This window comes from Suncus etruscus, chromosome 1, assembly GCF_024139225.1.
Source record: "Suncus etruscus isolate mSunEtr1 chromosome 1, mSunEtr1.pri.cur, whole genome shotgun sequence".
NCBI lineage: Eukaryota > Metazoa > Chordata > Mammalia > Eulipotyphla > Soricidae > Suncus > Suncus etruscus.
The window spans coordinates 61,280,449-61,298,524 of NC_064848.1; the positions used below are offsets into that span (position 1 = coordinate 61,280,449).

The 18,076-nt window shown below is 39.0% G+C and overlaps 1 protein-coding gene across 1 annotated transcript in view; it reads left to right on the forward strand.

The window, feature by feature from the left end:
• Positions 1–18,076, forward strand: part of UNC13B (unc-13 homolog B) — a 246,002-nt gene that overhangs the window by 82,107 nt on the left and 145,819 nt on the right. The window lies entirely within an intron of this gene.

Consider the following 18,076-nt stretch of genomic DNA (forward strand, 5'->3'; position numbering starts at 1 on the left):
TGAAGGTCTTTCTTTATTCCAATACTGTGTTTTATGCATTATGATTACTATGCAGTATTACTACTACTACTTTGTAGTACAGTTAGAAGTTGGGAAAAATGATGCCTTGCATCATCTTTTTTTTTCTTTTACCAATAAGGAAGTTGTTAGCTATTCATAGAGGCCTATTATTGCAAATGAATTCCAGATTGTTTGATCGATTTCTTTGAAAAATATCATGGATATCCTTAAAGGATTTCTATAAAGTCTGTACAATGCTTTGAGAACTATCAGTGTTTTGTTTTTTTTTTTTTTTTTTTTGATTTTTGGGCCACACCCAGTAATGCTCAGGGGTTACTCCTGGCTATGCGCTCAGAAGTTGCTCCTGGCTTGGGGGACCATATGGGACACCGGGGGATCGAACCACGGTCCGTCCAAGACTAGTGCAGGCAAGGCAGGCACCTTACCTTTAGCGCCACCGCCCGGCCCCTATCAGTGTTTTAACAATGTTAATCTTCCCAATCCATGAGCAGGGAATGTGTTTTCATTTCCATGTATCCTTTATTTTTTTCATAAAGCAGTGTTTTGTAGTTTTCTTTGTAGGTCTTTTACCTCTTTAGTTAAGTTGATCCCAAGGTACTTGATTTTCTGAGGCACAATTGTATATGGAATTTCTTTTTTTTTTAATATATTTTTATTTAAGTAACATGATCATATTTGGGTTACAGTCATAACCAGAACACCTCCCTTCACCAGTGTAACATTACCCCCTCCCCCTTCCCATCCCCTGCCTGTATTCGAGACAGGCATTCTACTACAGTTATTTGTTTTTAAGTTCAGTAAGTTGTATTTTTTTCCTTAAAGGATAAGAGTAAAAAAATATATTAAAGGTGTGATAGTGGGAATCGCCATTGTTTGCATAGGTCCAGAAAAATGGGAAAATGGAGAAAAACTCCTTGACTTGATTACAAAAAGGCCTCACCCTAGAAGTTTATTGGCATAAGACAGACTCTGGGTTCATCCAACTCCAGTCATTCTCAAGGTCCCGGTGAAACTTTTTCACACTTTAGCTATTGTTGGTATCAGATTCTTATCTTTAAAGACTTTGGATTCTGTGCATTTCTTTCATCGATGTCAGGCTGATGTGGAGCATCCTCTAGTTTCAGCATACCATTAAATGCAGAGTGATCTTCCCTGCATGCAGACTGTTGCTGAGTCGTCTGGGTGTTGGGAGCACTCTTTGGAGTAAGTCAATGCCAAAACAGTGGTAGGTCTTCCCTGGTAGAGGCTTGGATCCTGGTAATGTTAAAGATAATTGTGGTTGTTTCCATAGATGGTATCCATTGTTCAGGTGTGTGTGGGCAGTGCCCATTCTTCTGAGGCCTGAGCCAAATCATTATGCCAATGTTCAGGGTAAAAGGCCTAATTACATTACCAAATTTGTGTTCCCATCTTTATTAGATAAGAACTTGTTTGCATATGTATTATTTTCCCATTTTAATGTGCCTATGCAAAAGAGAAGCAATGCCACAAGATATTGTTGGTGCATCTGGGGGCCGATGAATAAAGTCCAAAATTCCCCATAACTTGGTACAAACATGAAATCTATACAGCGATACTCTTCTACCAGTGTTGCTTATAAAACAGATCTCAAAGGGGGAAAATCAAGCAATCAAATAACAAATCCAATGGGCAAAATTGTCACTATATGAGGATATTCAACAAGAGTTATAGATGTTAAGGGAATACATCTGAGATATACAAAAAAGATACACGTGACCCTTTTATGTTTTAGAAATAGTCAAGAGAGAGGGGGGTGTTTCCAAGATACCACTTTGGTCTGTGATTGGACAAGCAAAGAGAGCATGGAACCATGACCTCCCCTTGTTGCCTGCTGAAGCTTCCATGTGGCCAGGCAAAGCCCTGGAGTACAGGAGGAAGGAGGTAAGGGGTGCTGGGGTGACCCATGTCCCGCACCCCTTCCAAGGCCTGGTTAGAGCAGCCTTTGGCAAGGCCAAACACCATGCTGGCAGGATCTCCTGGCTCCATGGAATTTCTTTTTCAAAAAAATTTTTTGTTTGTTTTTTTTGGCCCAGACCTGGTGACACTCAGGAGTTACTCCTGGCTATGTGCTCAGAAATTGCTCCTGGCTTGGGGGACCATATGAGATGCCGGGGATTGAACCAAGGTTTGTCCTGGGTCAGCTGCATGCAAGAAAACACCCTACTACTTCACTATTGCTCCAAATTCAGGATTTTTTTTAGTATGTTTTTGTTTTTGGGCCACACCTGGTGGCGCTCAGGGGTTACTCCTGGCTATGCACTCAGATATCCCTCCTGGCTTGGGGACCATATGGGATGCCAGGGGATTGAACCCTGGTCCATCTTAGGCTAGCGTGGGCTAGGCAGACAGTTGCCTTACCACTTGTGCCCCTGCTCTGGTCTTCCTGGATTGTATTTTTAATGCCTTTATTTTTTTCATTAAAATTACTTTTGTATATTAATTTTGTAGCCTTTACTTTACTATACAAATCTATTGTTTCTAGAATCTTTCTGTAGAATGGTTAGTATTTTCTGTATATTGTGTAACATCTTCAAATAGTGAGAGCTTGACTTCTTTTCCAAGTTTGACTTCTTTTTCTATCTGGATACCTTTGATATCTTTTTCTTGCCTAATTGCTATGGCTAATACTCCCAGTACTCTATAAGTACTCTAGAAGTGGCAAGAGCTGGCAACTTTCTTTTATGCCTGATCTTAGAGGAAAGACTTTTTAGTTTCCCCCCACTGAGTATGTTTACTGTGAGTTTGTGGTAAATGGCTTTGATTACATTGAGGAAAGTTGCTTCAATTTCCATCTTGTTTAGAGTTTTTATTATGAATGCATGATGGATCTTTTCAAATGCTTTTCTGCATATCTTGATACATATGATTTTTTAGTATGGTGTATTATGTTGATTTATTTAAATATGTTAAACCATCCTTACATGACCTCAATGAAACCTAGTTGGTCATGATGTATGATCTTTTTTGAGCTATTTGGATTCTATTTGTTAGTATGTTGTTCATTATCTTTCATCTGTGTTTATCAAATTCTCTTTTCTTGTGACATACCTACTTTTGGTATCAGTTTGATATTTACTTTATAGAAACTGGGAGTGTTTCTCTTTCTTCAATTTCTTGAAAGAGTCTGAAAATGATTGACAATAAGTTCTTTTTAAAGGTTTGAAAGAATTCATTAGTGAATCTATCCAGGCCTGGGATATTTTTAAAAAGTTATTCTTTTAAATAAATTTAGATACACGATTACAAAATTGTTCATGATTGATTTTCAGTTATATAGTATTCAACACTGGTCCCTTTACTAGTACACATTTTTCTTCACTAATGTCCCAGTTTCCCTCCCACCAAACCCTCCATTTTTACCTGCCTCTATGGCAGCTAATTTTCTTCTTTCTCTCTCACTCTTTTTTTTTTCATTTTAGATACTGTGATTTTCAATATAGTTGTCTTAAGAGTATAATGCTTATCACATGACCTTCTTTCAACACCGAATTCATGTCCAGAATGATTATTTCCAACTATCATTGTCATTGAGTTCCCTTCTCTGATCTAACTGCAGTCCCCACTCTTTGTGGGAAGCTTCTGCCATGGTCCATTTCTCTTGGCCCTTGTCTCTAATGTTTTTGGCTATTATTAGCTCACTATCTTCTTTTTTATATACCCCATAAATGAGTGTGTTTATTCTATATATATCCCCTGACCCACTTGGATCAGCATAATGCTCTTCATCTTGTTTTTGGAAAGATTTTGATTACTATTTCAATTTCCTGGATAGTGATAAGTCTGTTTAGGTATTCAAATCATCTTAGTTCAGTCTTGAAAGATTGTAGGACTCCAAGAATGTATCCATTTTTTTTTCTAGGGTCTCTTGTTTCATGGCATAAAGATTCTGAAAGTAATCCTTGATGATTTGTTGAATTCCTACTTTGTTTATTTGTGTTTTTGCTTTCTCTTTCTTTGTGAGTTTTGCTAGTAGTTTATCAATCTTTATTTTTGTTTTTCAAAGAACTACTTTTTTTTCTTTCTTTTTTCCTTTTTTTATTGTGGGAAAAGTGAATTATAAATCTTTCACAGTAATATTTAAGGCACATTGTAGTAATGAATGAGGGGCATTCCCACCACCAATGTTGTCCTCTCTCCACTCCTGTTCTCAGCATGCATCCCTCTTCCCCCTTCTCTATTCCCTTTATTTCTAGCAAAGCTGTTCCCTTCATGTACAGATTGATGTAGACTGGGTATCTGTTGTCGTTGATTTTGGATTTTGTGTTCAAGTCTGATCATTTTTTATTTCCACCAAATGAACATATGACTGTCTGGTCTTGGTACCATTCATTTTTCTCCCTCCATATATGATGCTGATCAAGGTGATTCCAGTAATGTGGCTCTATTGGAGATATAAGAAGGGATATGGGAGGAGTCCGTCTAGGTGCTGTAAGTATTCCTTTGGAGGAAGAAAGGGGAAAGAAGAAAAGAAGAGAAGAAAAAAGTAACAAAACAAAATAAAACGAGACAAAGCAAAAAGCAAACCAAAACGAAACAAAAACCAATAAGGGAGTAACAAAAAAAGTACAAAAAAGATTAAGAAAAGAAAGGAAAAAAAGAGTAAACCCAAAACCAAAACTATCTGCTATGAAGAAACGCATCAAAAAAATAAAATAAAAAACAAAAACAAGAGCAAAAATAAGAAAAGAGGAAAAAAAACAGACCAGCAATTTTTTATAAAAGGGTTTGTTTTTATGCATAGGCACAGTAGGCACAGTAAACACTGGGGAAATTAAAATGGGAGATACAGGGTTTCTCCGCCCTTGAAGCATACTGCCATAGAAACAACTACAAGCTCCGTACTTACTCTTTTACACACCTCAAGGTCCTTTTATGTTTCCAGGAGTCTTTCCGCTCAGGTGTGGGTGATGACATCTCGCCTCTGTAGCTGAAGATCTTGTTATTTGTGTAGGTCATAGGGCGAAGGCTAGAAGAGAGATTTTGTTTGTCTCTTTGTTTCCTTTTGTGTGTGTGTGTGTGTGTGTGTGTGTGTGTGTGTGTGTGTGTATTTGGGTCACACCCTGCGGTGCTCAGGGGTTACTCCTGGCTGTCTGCTCAGAAATAGCTCCTTGAAGGCACAGGGGATCATATGGGACACCGGGATTTGAACCAACCACCTTTGGTCCTGGATTGGCTGCTTGCAAGGCAAACGCCGCTGTGCTATCTCTCCGCCCCCCCCTTTTTTTTTCTTAACAGTTCTAGGGTTTCTGTTTCATTACTGTTGTTGTAATCAGCCCTCTGTGGTTAGTGGACTTTGTTTTTGCTCAGATCATAGGTCTGAGCCTAGGCTATAGTCTTTCAGCATGGTTCCAGATGTTCTGTTCAGTTGCAGTTGTCAAAGTCAGACCTCTAGGATTAGAGATCATGTTTTTTGTGTGAATCCGAAGCTGAGGCCTAGTCAAGGAACTTCCTCATTGGTTCCTTGCTAGGTTCTGTCCAGTCCATGTTTGTCAAGGCCAGTATTCTGTAAATAGCAAATTGGTTTTGCTTAGGGCAAAAGATGACATATCTCCCAATTGTATCATACTGCTAGATGATGAGATAGGGCGGCCCTCTCCTAGCTCAAGTTGTTGCCATTTCCTCATGTCAGGATGTCATGATATAACTGGTACAAATTGGTGCTGGGGCAGTGTTCGGCATTTTTTTGGGTGGAGTCTGGTTCCTGATGCTGTTGCTGGGACCTGTGTCAGTTTCACGAAAGAACTACTCCTTGGTTTTATTTATGTGGACACTTTTTTTTTTTCTAACGAATGCTTGCAAAGATAAAATTTACTCTTGGCTATATCTGGTAGTCTTCTTGCCTCTGTGCTCCTCAGGAATCAGTCCTTGCAGTTTTGTGGGACCATATAGGATTCTGGGTATTGAAACCAGGTCAACTGTGTGCAAGATAAGCAACTTACCTGTTGTCCTATCACTCTAACCCCTCAACATATCCTTTAAAATTATTTTTAAAATATCTTTATTTAAACACCTTGATTACAGATATGATTGTAGTTGGGTTTTAGTCATATAAAAAACACCCACCTTCACCATTGCAACATTTCCATCACCAGTGTCCCAAATCTCCCACCACCACTCCCTGCCTGTATTTGAGACAGGCTTTCTACTTCCCTCTTTCACTCACACTGTTATGATAGTTGTCAGTGCAGTTATTTTTCTATCTGCATTCACCACTCTTTGTGGTGAGCTTCATATCATGAGCTGAACCTTCCAGCTATCATCTCTTTTGTCCCTGAGAATTATTGCAAAAATATTTTTTTTCTTAAAACTCATAGATGAGTGAGACTATTTTGTTTCTATCTCTCTCCCCCTGACTTATTTCACTCAGAATAATAGATTCCATGTACATTCATGTCTAGGAAAATTTCATGACTTCATCTCTCCTGATGGCTGCATGATATTTCATCGTGTATATGTACCACAGTTTCTTTAGCCATTCATCTGTTGAAGGGCATCTTGGTTGTTTCCAGAGTCTGGCTATTGTAAAAAGTGTTGTGATGAATATAGGTGTGAGGAAAGGATATTTGAATTGCATTTTTGTATATTCCTAAAAGTGATATAGTTGTATCGTATGGGAGCTCAATTTCCAGTTTTTTGAGGAATCTCCATATCGCTTTTTATAAAGGTTGGATCAGGGGGCATTCCTACCAGCAGTGAATGAGAGTTCCTTTCTCTCCACATTCCCGCCAGCACTGCTTGTTCTCATTCTGTGATGTGCGCTAATCTCTGTGGTATGAGATGGTACCTCATAATTATTTTAATTTGCATCTCTCTGATGATTTTTCATGTGTCTTTTGGCCATTTGTATTTCTTCTTTGAGGAAGTATCTATTCATTTCTTCTCCCCATTTTTGATGGGATTCGATGTCTTTTTCTTGTAAAATTCTGCTTGTGCCTTGTATATTTTGGTTTTGGTTTTTTTTTTCGGCCACACCCGTTTGATGCTCAGGCGTTACTCCTGGCTAAGGGCTCAGAACATGCCTTGTATATTTTGGATATTAGCCCCTTTTCTGATGGGCATTGGGTGAATAATTTCTCCCACTCAGTGTGTGGCTCTTGTATCCTGGTCACTATTTCCTTTGAGGTGCAGAAGCTTCTCAGCTTAATATATTTCCATCTGTTTATCTCTGCTTCCTCTTGTTTGTAGAGTGCTCTTTCCTCCTTAAAGATGCCTTTAGTCTCAATGTCATGGAGTGTTTTACCTATGTGTTGCTCTGTATATCTTATGGTTTTAGGTCTGATATCAGGTCTGTAATTCATTTGGATTTGATCTTTGTACATGGTGTTAGCTGGGGGTCTGAGTTAGCTTTTTTTTGCAAGTGGCTAATCAGTTGTGCCAACACCACTTGTTAAAGAGGCTTTCCTTGCTCCATTTAATATTTCTTGCTCCTTTATCAAAAATTAAGTGATCTTATATCTGGGGAACATTCTCTGAGTACTCAAACCTATTCCACTGATCTGAAGATTTGTCTTTATTCCAATTACATGCTGTTTTGATAACTATTACTTTGCAATACCATTTAAAATTGGGGAAAGTAATGCCTCCCATATTCATTTCCCCAAGGATTTCTTTAGTTATTCGTGGGTGTTTATTGCTTCATTGAATTTCAGAAGTGTTTGATCCACTTCTTTGAAGAATGTCATGGATATCTTTAGAGGGATCGCATTAAATCTGTACAATGCTTTGAGGATTCCGTGTCCTCTCTTATTTCTTGAAGCAGGGTCTTATCTTTTTTTTTTAATAGATCCTTCATATCTTTAGTCAAGTTGACTTCAAGATATTTGAATTTGTGTGACACTAATGTGAATGGGATTGTTTTCTTTCTTTTTTGTTTTTGTTTTTGTTTTTGGGCCACACCCGGCGGTGCTCAGGGGTTACTCCTGTCTGCTCAGAAATAGCTCCTGGCAGGCACGGGGGACCATATGGGACACCGGGATTCGAACCAACTACCTTAGGTCCTGGATCGGCTGCTTGCAAGGCAAATGCCGCTGTGCTATCTCTCCAGGCCCGGGGTTGTTTTCTTAATGCCCATTTCTTCCCTATCATTATTGGTGTATAAAAAGGCCATTGATTTTGTGTGTGTTAATTTTGTAGTCTGCCACATTGCTATATGAATCTATTATTTCTAGAAGCTTTTTTGATAGAGTCTTTAGGGTTTTCTAAATATAGTATCATGTCATCTGCAAACAGTGAGAATTTGACTTCTTCCTTTCTTATCTGGATTCCCTTGATATCTTTTTCTTTCTTAATCGCTATAGTAAGTACTTCAGTACTGTGTTGAAGAGGAGTGGTGAGAGAGGACAGCCTTGTCTTGTACCAGAAATTAGAGGGAAGGCTTTTAGTTTTTCTCCTTTGAGGATAATATTTGCCATTGGCTTGTGGTAGATGGCCTTAACTATATTGAGAAAGGTTCCTTTCATTCCCATCTTGCTGAGAGTTTTTTTTTTTATCAAGAATGGGTATTGGACCTTATCAAATGTTTTCTCTACATCTATTGATATGATCATGTGTTTTTTATTTTTCGTGTTGATGTTATATATTATGTTGATAGATTTATGGATGTTAAACCATCCTTGCATTCCTGGGATGAAAACTACTTGACTGTAGTGAATGACCTTTTTGATGAGTCATTGGATCCTATTTGCCAGGATTTTGTTGAGGATCTTTGTAACTGTGTTCATCAGGGATTTTGGTTTGTAATTTTCTTTTTTGGCAGCATCTCTGTCAGGTTTTGTTATCAAAGTGATATTGGCTTCATAAAAAACTATTCGGAAGTGATCCTGTTTTTTTCAATTTCATGATAGAGCCTGGCAAGGATTGTTAGTAGTTCCTCTTGAAAGGTTTGAAAGAATTCATTAATGAATCCATCTGGGTCTGGGCTTTTATTTTTGGGCATCATTTGGTTACCATTTTAATTTCCTCAATAGTGATGGGGTGTTTAGATATGCTACATCCTCCTTATTTAACTGTGGAAGCGTTCAAGAATTTATCTAAGAGTCCAAGAATTTATCCATTTCTTCCAGGTTCTCATGTTTAGTGGCATAGTGTTTGTCAAAGTAGTCTCTGATTACCCTTTGAATCTCTGCAATATCTGTAGTTATCTTCCCCTTTTCATTTCTAATATGGTTATCAAGTTTCTCTCTCTTTGTGAGTTTTGCCAATGATCTATCAATCTTGTTTATTTTTCCAAAGAACCAACTTCTGCTTTTGTTGTTCTTTCGGACTGTTTTTTTGGTTTCTACTTCATTTATTTCTGCTCTAAGCTTTGTTATTTCCTTCTGTCTCCCTAGTTTTGGTTCCTTTTATTGATCATTTTCTAATATTATGAGTGGCGTCTTTAGGCTATTAAGGTATGCTCCTTCTTCCTTCTTGATATGTGCTTGAAAGCTGTAAATTTTCCTCTCAGTACTGCTTTTGCTGTATCCCATAGATTCTGACAGTTTATGCCTTCATTTTCATTTGTTTCCAGAAAAGTTTTAATTTCCTCTTTGATTTCATCTTGGACCTACTGGTTGTTCATTAGTAGGTTGTTTAATTTCCAGTTGTTAAAGTATTTCTTCTGTGACCCTTTGTAGTTCACATCTAATTTCAGAACCTTGTGGTCAGTGAAGGTAGCCTGCAGAATTTCTATTCTCTTGATTTTATGGAGGTATGTTTTATGTGCCAGCATGTATTAGAAGTGCATCATGATTTGAGAAGAAAGTTGATATAATTTTATCCTCTTAATTTTATGGAAGTATGTTTTTATGGTCCAGTGTTTTGTCTATCTTAGAGAATGTTCCATGTGCTTTGGAGAAGATTCTGTATTTGGTTTTGGGGGAATATAAAGCCCTACATATGTTTACTGGCCTTGTGACTTCCATTTCTTATTTCTAAGCTAGTATTTTTCTTATTGAGTTTTAGCCTGATTGATCTATATATTAAGTGATGAAAGAGAGGTGTATTACTACTGTATATGTCTTTCTTTAAGTCTATTAGAAATTGCTTTAAGTAGCAGGACGATGGCCTGTGTGTAAAGAGTGTGTAACAACTCTCCTGCCGAATTAAAAAAAATAAATAAAAAAAAGAGGGGCTGGTGAGGTGGCGCTGGAGGTAAGGTGTCTGCCTTGCAAGCGCTAGCCAAGGAAGAACCACGGTTCTATCCCCCGGCGTTCCATATTGTCCCCCCAAGCCAGGGGCGCGATTAGCCAGGAGTAACCCCTGAGCATCAAATGGTGTGGCCTGAAAAACAAAACAGAAAGAAAGAAAGAAAGAAAGAAAGAAAGAAAGAAAGAAAGAAAGAAAGAAAGAAAGAAAGAAAGAAAGAAAGAAAGAAAGAGAAAGAAAGAAAGAAAGAAAGAAAGAAAGAAATTACTTAAAGTATTTTTTTGGCCCCTCATTGAATTTATATATATATATATATATATTTAGAAGTATACATATCCTGATGTACATATCTCTTGATTATTAAAAAATTACCCTATATGTCTCATACCTATTTGAGTCTGAAGTCTACATTGTCTTATATTTGTATGGCCACTCCAGTCGTTTTAAAGGACTTTTATTGCCTGAAGAATTGTCTTTCAACCTTTGATGTTGAGTCTATTTTTTTTTTCTGATTATTCACATTTATTTCTTGCAGGTTGTATTTTCTTTTTTTTCCCTTTCTTTTCTTTTCATTCATTGGAGTCAAGTCACTTTATTCCTCACATTCTTTCTCTGTCATGATTCTCTCTGCCATGTGCTCCTTCTGCAATGTGCTGCCTATGCACCATGTGCTTTCTTTGCTGAGCTTTCCCTGCCCGAGGCTGCCTAAGCTATGTACTTTCTCTTTCTCCAGCCACAACCAGTACTTATTTTTTTTTAATATCCAGAACCCCACCCACCAGGATTGCGGAAGGCCCTGTAATCCAGATGAGCTTTTCTTTATTATCCAGAACCCCACCTACCAGTATGGGGAAAGCCCTGTAATCCAGGTAGATTTTTATATACCTAAAGAAGAGGTTAGGGAAATAGGAAGTTGGGGAAAGGGTTACATTTATCCCTTTTTATTTTTATTTTTTTTAAATTTTTAATTTTTAATTATGAGAACAAAGATGCAAAGAAAGAGGACAAGGTAAAGTTACAGTGGAAGGACAATCACCCATAACATAATTCTCAGCAGAAGTCCCCTTGCTGATATCTTAACTTTGAACTTTCAGCCAAAGAACACTAAGATAAATAAAACAGAATCCATGTACAATTACTTTGTCCCTCAAGTCCGCAGATTGTAACACATTATAATATTTCTTAACAGCACACAAGGCAATCTAAAGCCATAAAACTTACGTAACTCCTTAAACATTAGAGTCATAATATTTTTTATACATTTCCATATACATGCATATTAGCTTAAGTTAACCTCAAATTTTAAGTGGTTTTTTTTTTTTTTAAGGATTAGAGTCAAAGGAGCACAGTAAAACGGTGTTAGAGTGGCAATTGTTGTTTGCATAGGCCCACCAAAATATGAGGGGCATGGAAAGGAATAACCTTGGCCTAAATACAAAGAGACCCTACCCCTGAAGTTTCCTGGCATAAGACCAACTCTGGGCTCCAGGCAAGTTAGATCGTCCAATCCAAGACATTGTCTGTAGTGCCAACACACTTTTCACACAGTCTCTGTTGATGGTATCATGTTTCTGTATTAAAGATCCTGGAATCTGCATATCCTACATTGAAGTCAGGATGTGGAGTGTCTTCTCGTTTCACCTCACCATTAAATGGCAATGCAGGAAACCCTGTCCTGTAAGCAGGTCGTTGTTGTTGTTAAGTCTTCTCAGTGTTAAGGGAAGTCTCTTTTGAGCAGGTCGATGTCTGAGCAGTGGTAGGGTCTTCTGTGGTAGAGGATTGCTTCCAGGTGATGTTATAGACAAACCTGGATATTTCGTGGATGGCTTCCCTGGTTCAGGGGTGAATGGAAAATGCCCTTTCTTCTGAGGCCTGTGCCAGGTCATTATGTCAATGTTCAGGGTGTAAGGTCCCTTTGCACTACAAGATTTGTGTATTCCAATCTCTATTAGATAGGATCTTATTTGTATGTATAGTATTTTCCCATTTTAATGTGCCTATGCAAAAAAGGAGCAATGCCACGTGGCGTTATTGGTGCATATGGGGGCCATAAGAACAAGTCCAACAATCCCCATGACATGGTTCAATCATAAGGATTAAACTGGGGGACTCTTTCACCAAAATTCCTTGTTGAACAGCTCATAAAGAGAAGATAAAAAGTGGTTAGAATCGTCACTGTATACGAGAATATTTAGTAAGACTTATAGTTGTCAGAGAAAAAAAAACAAAATATTCTAAAGAAATACGTATCCATTTTATGTCTTTTGAAACAGTTTGGGGTTGTTACATACAATGCACGGCTTTAGTCTGTGATTAGGATTGTGTAATACTGAAGTTAAAAAGAGTAATGTGGGTTAGTGATGTTTGGGGGGGGTGTGAGAGAGTTAAGGACTAAAAATGAGCTTTGGAGGGGTGTGGGAAAGGGCAGAATACAAAATGGACATTCTGGATACCAAAACAGAACATAAAGATAAGGAATACGCTTAATACATGCTAGAGCCCCTGCGCGGTTTTTCATATGCAGAGTGGTCAGAAATTGCCAGTGACAAACAGCGCAACCGAGCAAATCTCAGCACACCCCAAGTTAGGACCAACCATTTCTGGCCGCCTGGGCTGCCACCCCAGAAGGCCTGGAGGCCGGGGGCAGAAGAGGGGAAGGCTGGGGGGCCTTTCAAGGCTCCCAGCACACCCAAGTTAGGGAGAAGGCCTTCCACATGGGGTCTCCCCCAACCCCATGCCGGTTAGAGCTAGCCTCCAGCTCAAGAGAGGATCGAGAGAGAGCCGGAAGCCAGGATCTGCCCGCCCTACCCCCTGTGCCCTTCCCACCCTAGAGCTGAAGGAAGGGTGGGGAAAGCTTGGGACTCCATCCAGGAGGGACCCTCCGACACCCACCTTGTCTGGCCACCTGGGCTGCCACTCCAGAAGACCTGGAGGCTGGGGGCAGAAGAGGGGAAGGCTGGGGTCCTATCAAGGCTCCCAGCGCACCCAAGTTAGGGAAAAGGCCTTCCACATGGGGTCTCCCCCAACCCCATGCCAGCTAGAGCTAGCCTCCAGCTCAAGAGAGCTATACCTTTTTATTTTAAACAAAACAAAAACAATGAGAAAAATTACAAAACTTTTGTTCTACTTTTCTCCACTGGAAACTTCAGGCTGGAACCTCAGATCAGAACGCAAAGCATCGGGCTGGTGAGGTGGCGCTAGAGGTAAGGTGTCTGCCTTGCAAGTGCTAGCCAAGGAATGGACCATGGTTTCATCCCCCAGCCTTCCATATGGTCCCCCCAATCCATGGGCAATTCCTTTTTTTTTTTTTTTTTTTTTGGTTTTTGGGCCACACCCAGCGGTGCTCAGGGGTTACTCCTGGCTGTTTGCTCAGAAGTAGCTCCTGGCAGGCACGGGGGACCATATGGGACACCGGGATTCGAACCAACCAACTTTGGTCCTGGATCGGCTGCTTGCAAGGCAAACGCCGCTATGCTATCTCTCCGTCAAATTCTGAGCACTTAGCCAGGAGTAACCCCTGAGCATCAAACGGGTATGGCCCAAAAAACAAAACAAACAAACAAAAAAAGAACTCAAAGCATCAAAGTTTAATTTGTATACTTAATTATCAAAACAATCAGCATTTTACATATTTTATATATATATCACATTTTTTCCTAGACTTCTCTAAACATAAACATTAGAACATTTCTGCAGATACTCTTAATTTGAAAATTCTTAAACATTTTTACACCAAGAACTGTAATACGAATCTAGAACATCTGAGTTCTTTTTCATAAACTTCTCTAAATAAAATCACAAGAACATTTCTTCAGCTATATGTACAGTTTGAAAATAAATTTGTGAAAATATTCTTATAATGATCACTGTTAATAAGAGGCTATAGGGGCCAAAGCTATAGCACAGTGGTAGGGCTTTTGCCTTGTACTTGCCTGACCTTGCTGTGGCTGACCCAGGACAGATCTTGGTTCAATCCCCGGGGTCGGTTTCCCAGTCAGGACCGATTTCTGAGCGCCTAGCCAGGAGTAACCCCTGAGTGTCACCAGGTGTGGCCCAACAACAACAAAAAGAGGCTTTAGTATCCAAGTTCCTTTTCCATCCACATCTGTGGACAAAGACACTAGAACATTTTTTTTTCAGACATAATTTGGGAGTAAGTTGCTACATAATACACAATAAAACATCCTAGCAATTGGGAAACATTCTCTAGGATAGCTGAGAACTTTTAACTCTAACAACATTAAGCATTTCCCCAGAATTGTGCAAACTAATATTAAATCACTAACGTTAGATACAAAATTTTCTGTTTGCAGTGGGGCTTAGAACAAAACATTAATATTCATATAGATAAAACACATTTTAAACAGCAATATAGTGACTGATGCAACTAGAGTCAAGAGATTAAAAGAAAGTTACAAGAAGTTCAGAAAGCAGTGTCTCTATGGTTGGGTTTTGGCTGGGTTTGGATTCTCAATCTTTACCTTCTTCTCCTTTCGTGTTGGGCTGCTGAGGTCATCTGGGATGTAAAGGCCTTCAGTTCCAGAGCTGGAATCTGGGTGGGGAGACCCCTTATCTGTCTGCTATTGGTCCTCTTCCAATGGAGCTTTCTTTTTGGCTTTTTCCCAGTGAGCTCTATCAGGTTAGGGGTCTGAGGTTTTTGCACCAAGCACCTTTGGTAGAAGAAAGATCATGGACCATGTGCCTCTGGGAGGCTGTTCAGAATCTTCATTTCTCTCCCCTTCACGGTCTGCTCCTGTTCCACCTGAAGTGGCCTTTGCAATATTCAGAACAAGCGCCATGTGCATCAATATTCTGGTGATGGGCTCTGCACTCTCAATCCAGTTCAAGAAGGCCATGATTAGCCACCAGAGAGTCAAGGCACTCACCATTGTTGCAGTCTTCTTGGTTCCCTGGGTCCTATGTCACTGTTCAAGGCACTGGTTGTAAAAAAAAAAAAAAAAAAAGTCCACTGGGGCTGGAGCATTGGCACAAGGGGTAAGGCATCTGCCTTGCCTGCACTAGCCTAGGATGGACCACAGTCTGATCCCCTGGCATCCCATATTGTCCCTCAAGCCAGGAGGGATTTCTGAGCATAGCTAGGAGTAACCCCTGAACGTCACTGGATGTAGCCCCAAAACCAAAAATAAATAAATAAATAAGTAAATAAATAAATAAATAAATAAAGTCCACGAGTTGGGTGAGGCCGCCCCAGGCACCATGTTTCTAACCCCTTTAGCAGACGGGGAGATGAAGCAGGGCAGCAATAGAGAACTAATACTCCAAGCAGTCAGCTTGCTTTATACTTCATGGCCTTTCTCTGCCATGAACCTCCATGTTATGTGCTTCTTCTGCCATGTGATGCCTATGTACCATGTGTTTTCTTTGCAGAGCTCTCCCTGCCCTATGCTGCCTAAGCCATGTGCTTTATCTCTCTCTAGTCCAAAGCTCGCATTTAATTTTCTTATTCATTTTGCCTCTGAATCTTTTAATTGGTGCATTTAGTTCATTGACATTGAAAGAGATGATTGTCATGAAATTTTGTGACAATTTTGGGTAGAAGTTTGTTGTGTTTCTCATATCTTTTTTTTTAAGCCAGTCAAATTGAGCAGTGGGGGGTTATATACGTTTCTCATGTCTTACAGTACCTCCCCCTTAAGTTCTTTTAAAATAGTTTTTGAGCCTATAATTTCCTGCATTGTTTTTCATGAAGATGTGTACTGTTCCTTCAAATCTGAGTGAGAGTCTAGCTGGTAAGAGATTATTCTTGGCAAGGCATTTAATTTAGGTTTTACACTACATCCCACCACTGCCTTTGGGCCTGGAGGGTTGCCTGCTATAAATCTTAAGGGCCCTTTTGGTATGTGGTCCTTCTTTGATCCTTCTGCTTCAGCCTTCTATATCTATGATTTTTCATCATCTTGATTAATATGTGACTTGAAGTATTTTTATTTGGATACCTTTTTTTTTCTGTACTTTTGAGTGCTTGTTTAACCTTAGCAAAAATGATTTGAACATTTTCATAATTGGCAGTTTTATAAATATTGTGAGGTCATTTAAATAATCTTTTAGAACTAATTATAGTAATATTTATTTTTGATATTTCTTTTATAGTTCATTTCTTAAAAAATACTTTATATGCACAAAATATTGATATAATAAAATCACTTATTATTTTAAAATTGTTTATTGGATCTCCCAAGAATGTCTATTGAGTTGAGGACCCTGATATGTGAGGTATACATATACCTTAGAACCCATTTTCTCTTGGTCTCTGTTCATTTTTTTAGACTACTTGAAATGTTGTTTATTATTAACACACTCATGTAATTCCATATCAGCTTTGTCTACTTATTGCTATGTAAATATTATGTTTCACCTCTTCTTTATCGTTCATCTCACAAATAGTCAGTGATTTAAGATATTGTACTTAAAAATATAATTGAGTTATATCCCTATGCATTGTACTCTCTCTGGCCCCTCTCTCATATATTAAAAAGTCAAAATGTCTTCCTAATATACTAGAATAAAATTCAACTTCCTTAGTTTTTTTTTGTTTTTTTTTGGGTCACACCCCACAGTGCTTCTGGCTCCACGCTCAGAAATCACTCCTGGCAGACTCGGGGACCATATAGAATGCTGGGATTTGAACCAATGACCTTCTGCATGAAAGGCAAACACTTTACCTTCATGCTATCTCTCCGGCCCCAAATTCATCTTCCTTACCCAGACCTACAAGCTCCATTCTCAGTCCTTCGAGTTAAAATCTTGCACTTAATAGGTTGTTGAGAAATATCTATTTAGTGAGTTATTCATTCATTGACAGTTTTAGAGAAGCACTGAATTATTCAGTAGCACAGCTTATTAATTAGTGCAAGTCCTCATGAGAATTTCAAATATTATATTTGTAAGTTGTTGGATCAACATATCCTTCCAGTCTTTCAGTAGGTTTCGAACTCAACTATTTTGTCTTATAAACTATGTATGTTTACTGCCTGTTTATGATTTTTCAGCTTTTGACTTGACTTTCCAAATCCTGCTCATCCTAAAGACTTGTACTTGATTTTGGTCAGTATAAGAAACTTATGGGGGCCGGAGCGGTGGCACAAGGGGTAAGGCATCTGCCTTGCCCATGCTAGCCTAGAACAAAGAGCAGTTTGATCCCCCGGCATGCCAGATGGTCCCCCAAGCCAGGAGTGATTTCTGAGCACATAGCCAGGAGTAACCCCTGTGTATCACTGGTGTGGCCCCAAAACAAAATAAAACAAAAAAAGAAACTTAAAATGAAGGGCCAGAGAGATAGCACAGTGGTAGGGTGTTTGCCTTGCACGTGGCCAACCTGGGACAGACCCAGGTTAGTTTCCTGGCATCCCCTGAGCCTGCCAAGGACCGATTTCCGAGCACAGAGCCAGGAGTAACCCCTGAGCATTGCCGGGTGTGGCCCCAAACAAACAAACAAACAAAAAAGAAAAAACAGAAAAAAAATTTTAAAAAGGCTTTGGTATACTTTAGTTTGGGGGGTGATGATGGTGGGTTGAATTGGGGAGTGTAGGGTCTAAGTGGGAAGGAAACTCTGAAAAATACAATGTCTATTATATGCTTAAATATTTAACTTTATTATTATTATCTTTATTTTGTTTTTTGGGCCACAACTGGTAGTACTCAGGGATCACTCCAGGCAAGGTTTGGGGGACCAAATGGAGTGCTGGTGATTAAACCCTGGTGGGCTTTGTGCAAGGCAAATGCCCTCCTACTGCATTATTGTTTTGGCCCCAAGTAATTTCACTTTCTATATAATCTTGTGAGGGAAGACACACCATTACTTTTTAAATTTTTCATGATTAGAAAATTAAAGAAAAAAAAAAGAAAATTAAAGGTTTTCAGTGAGGAGAAATTGGTAAATTGTCCATAG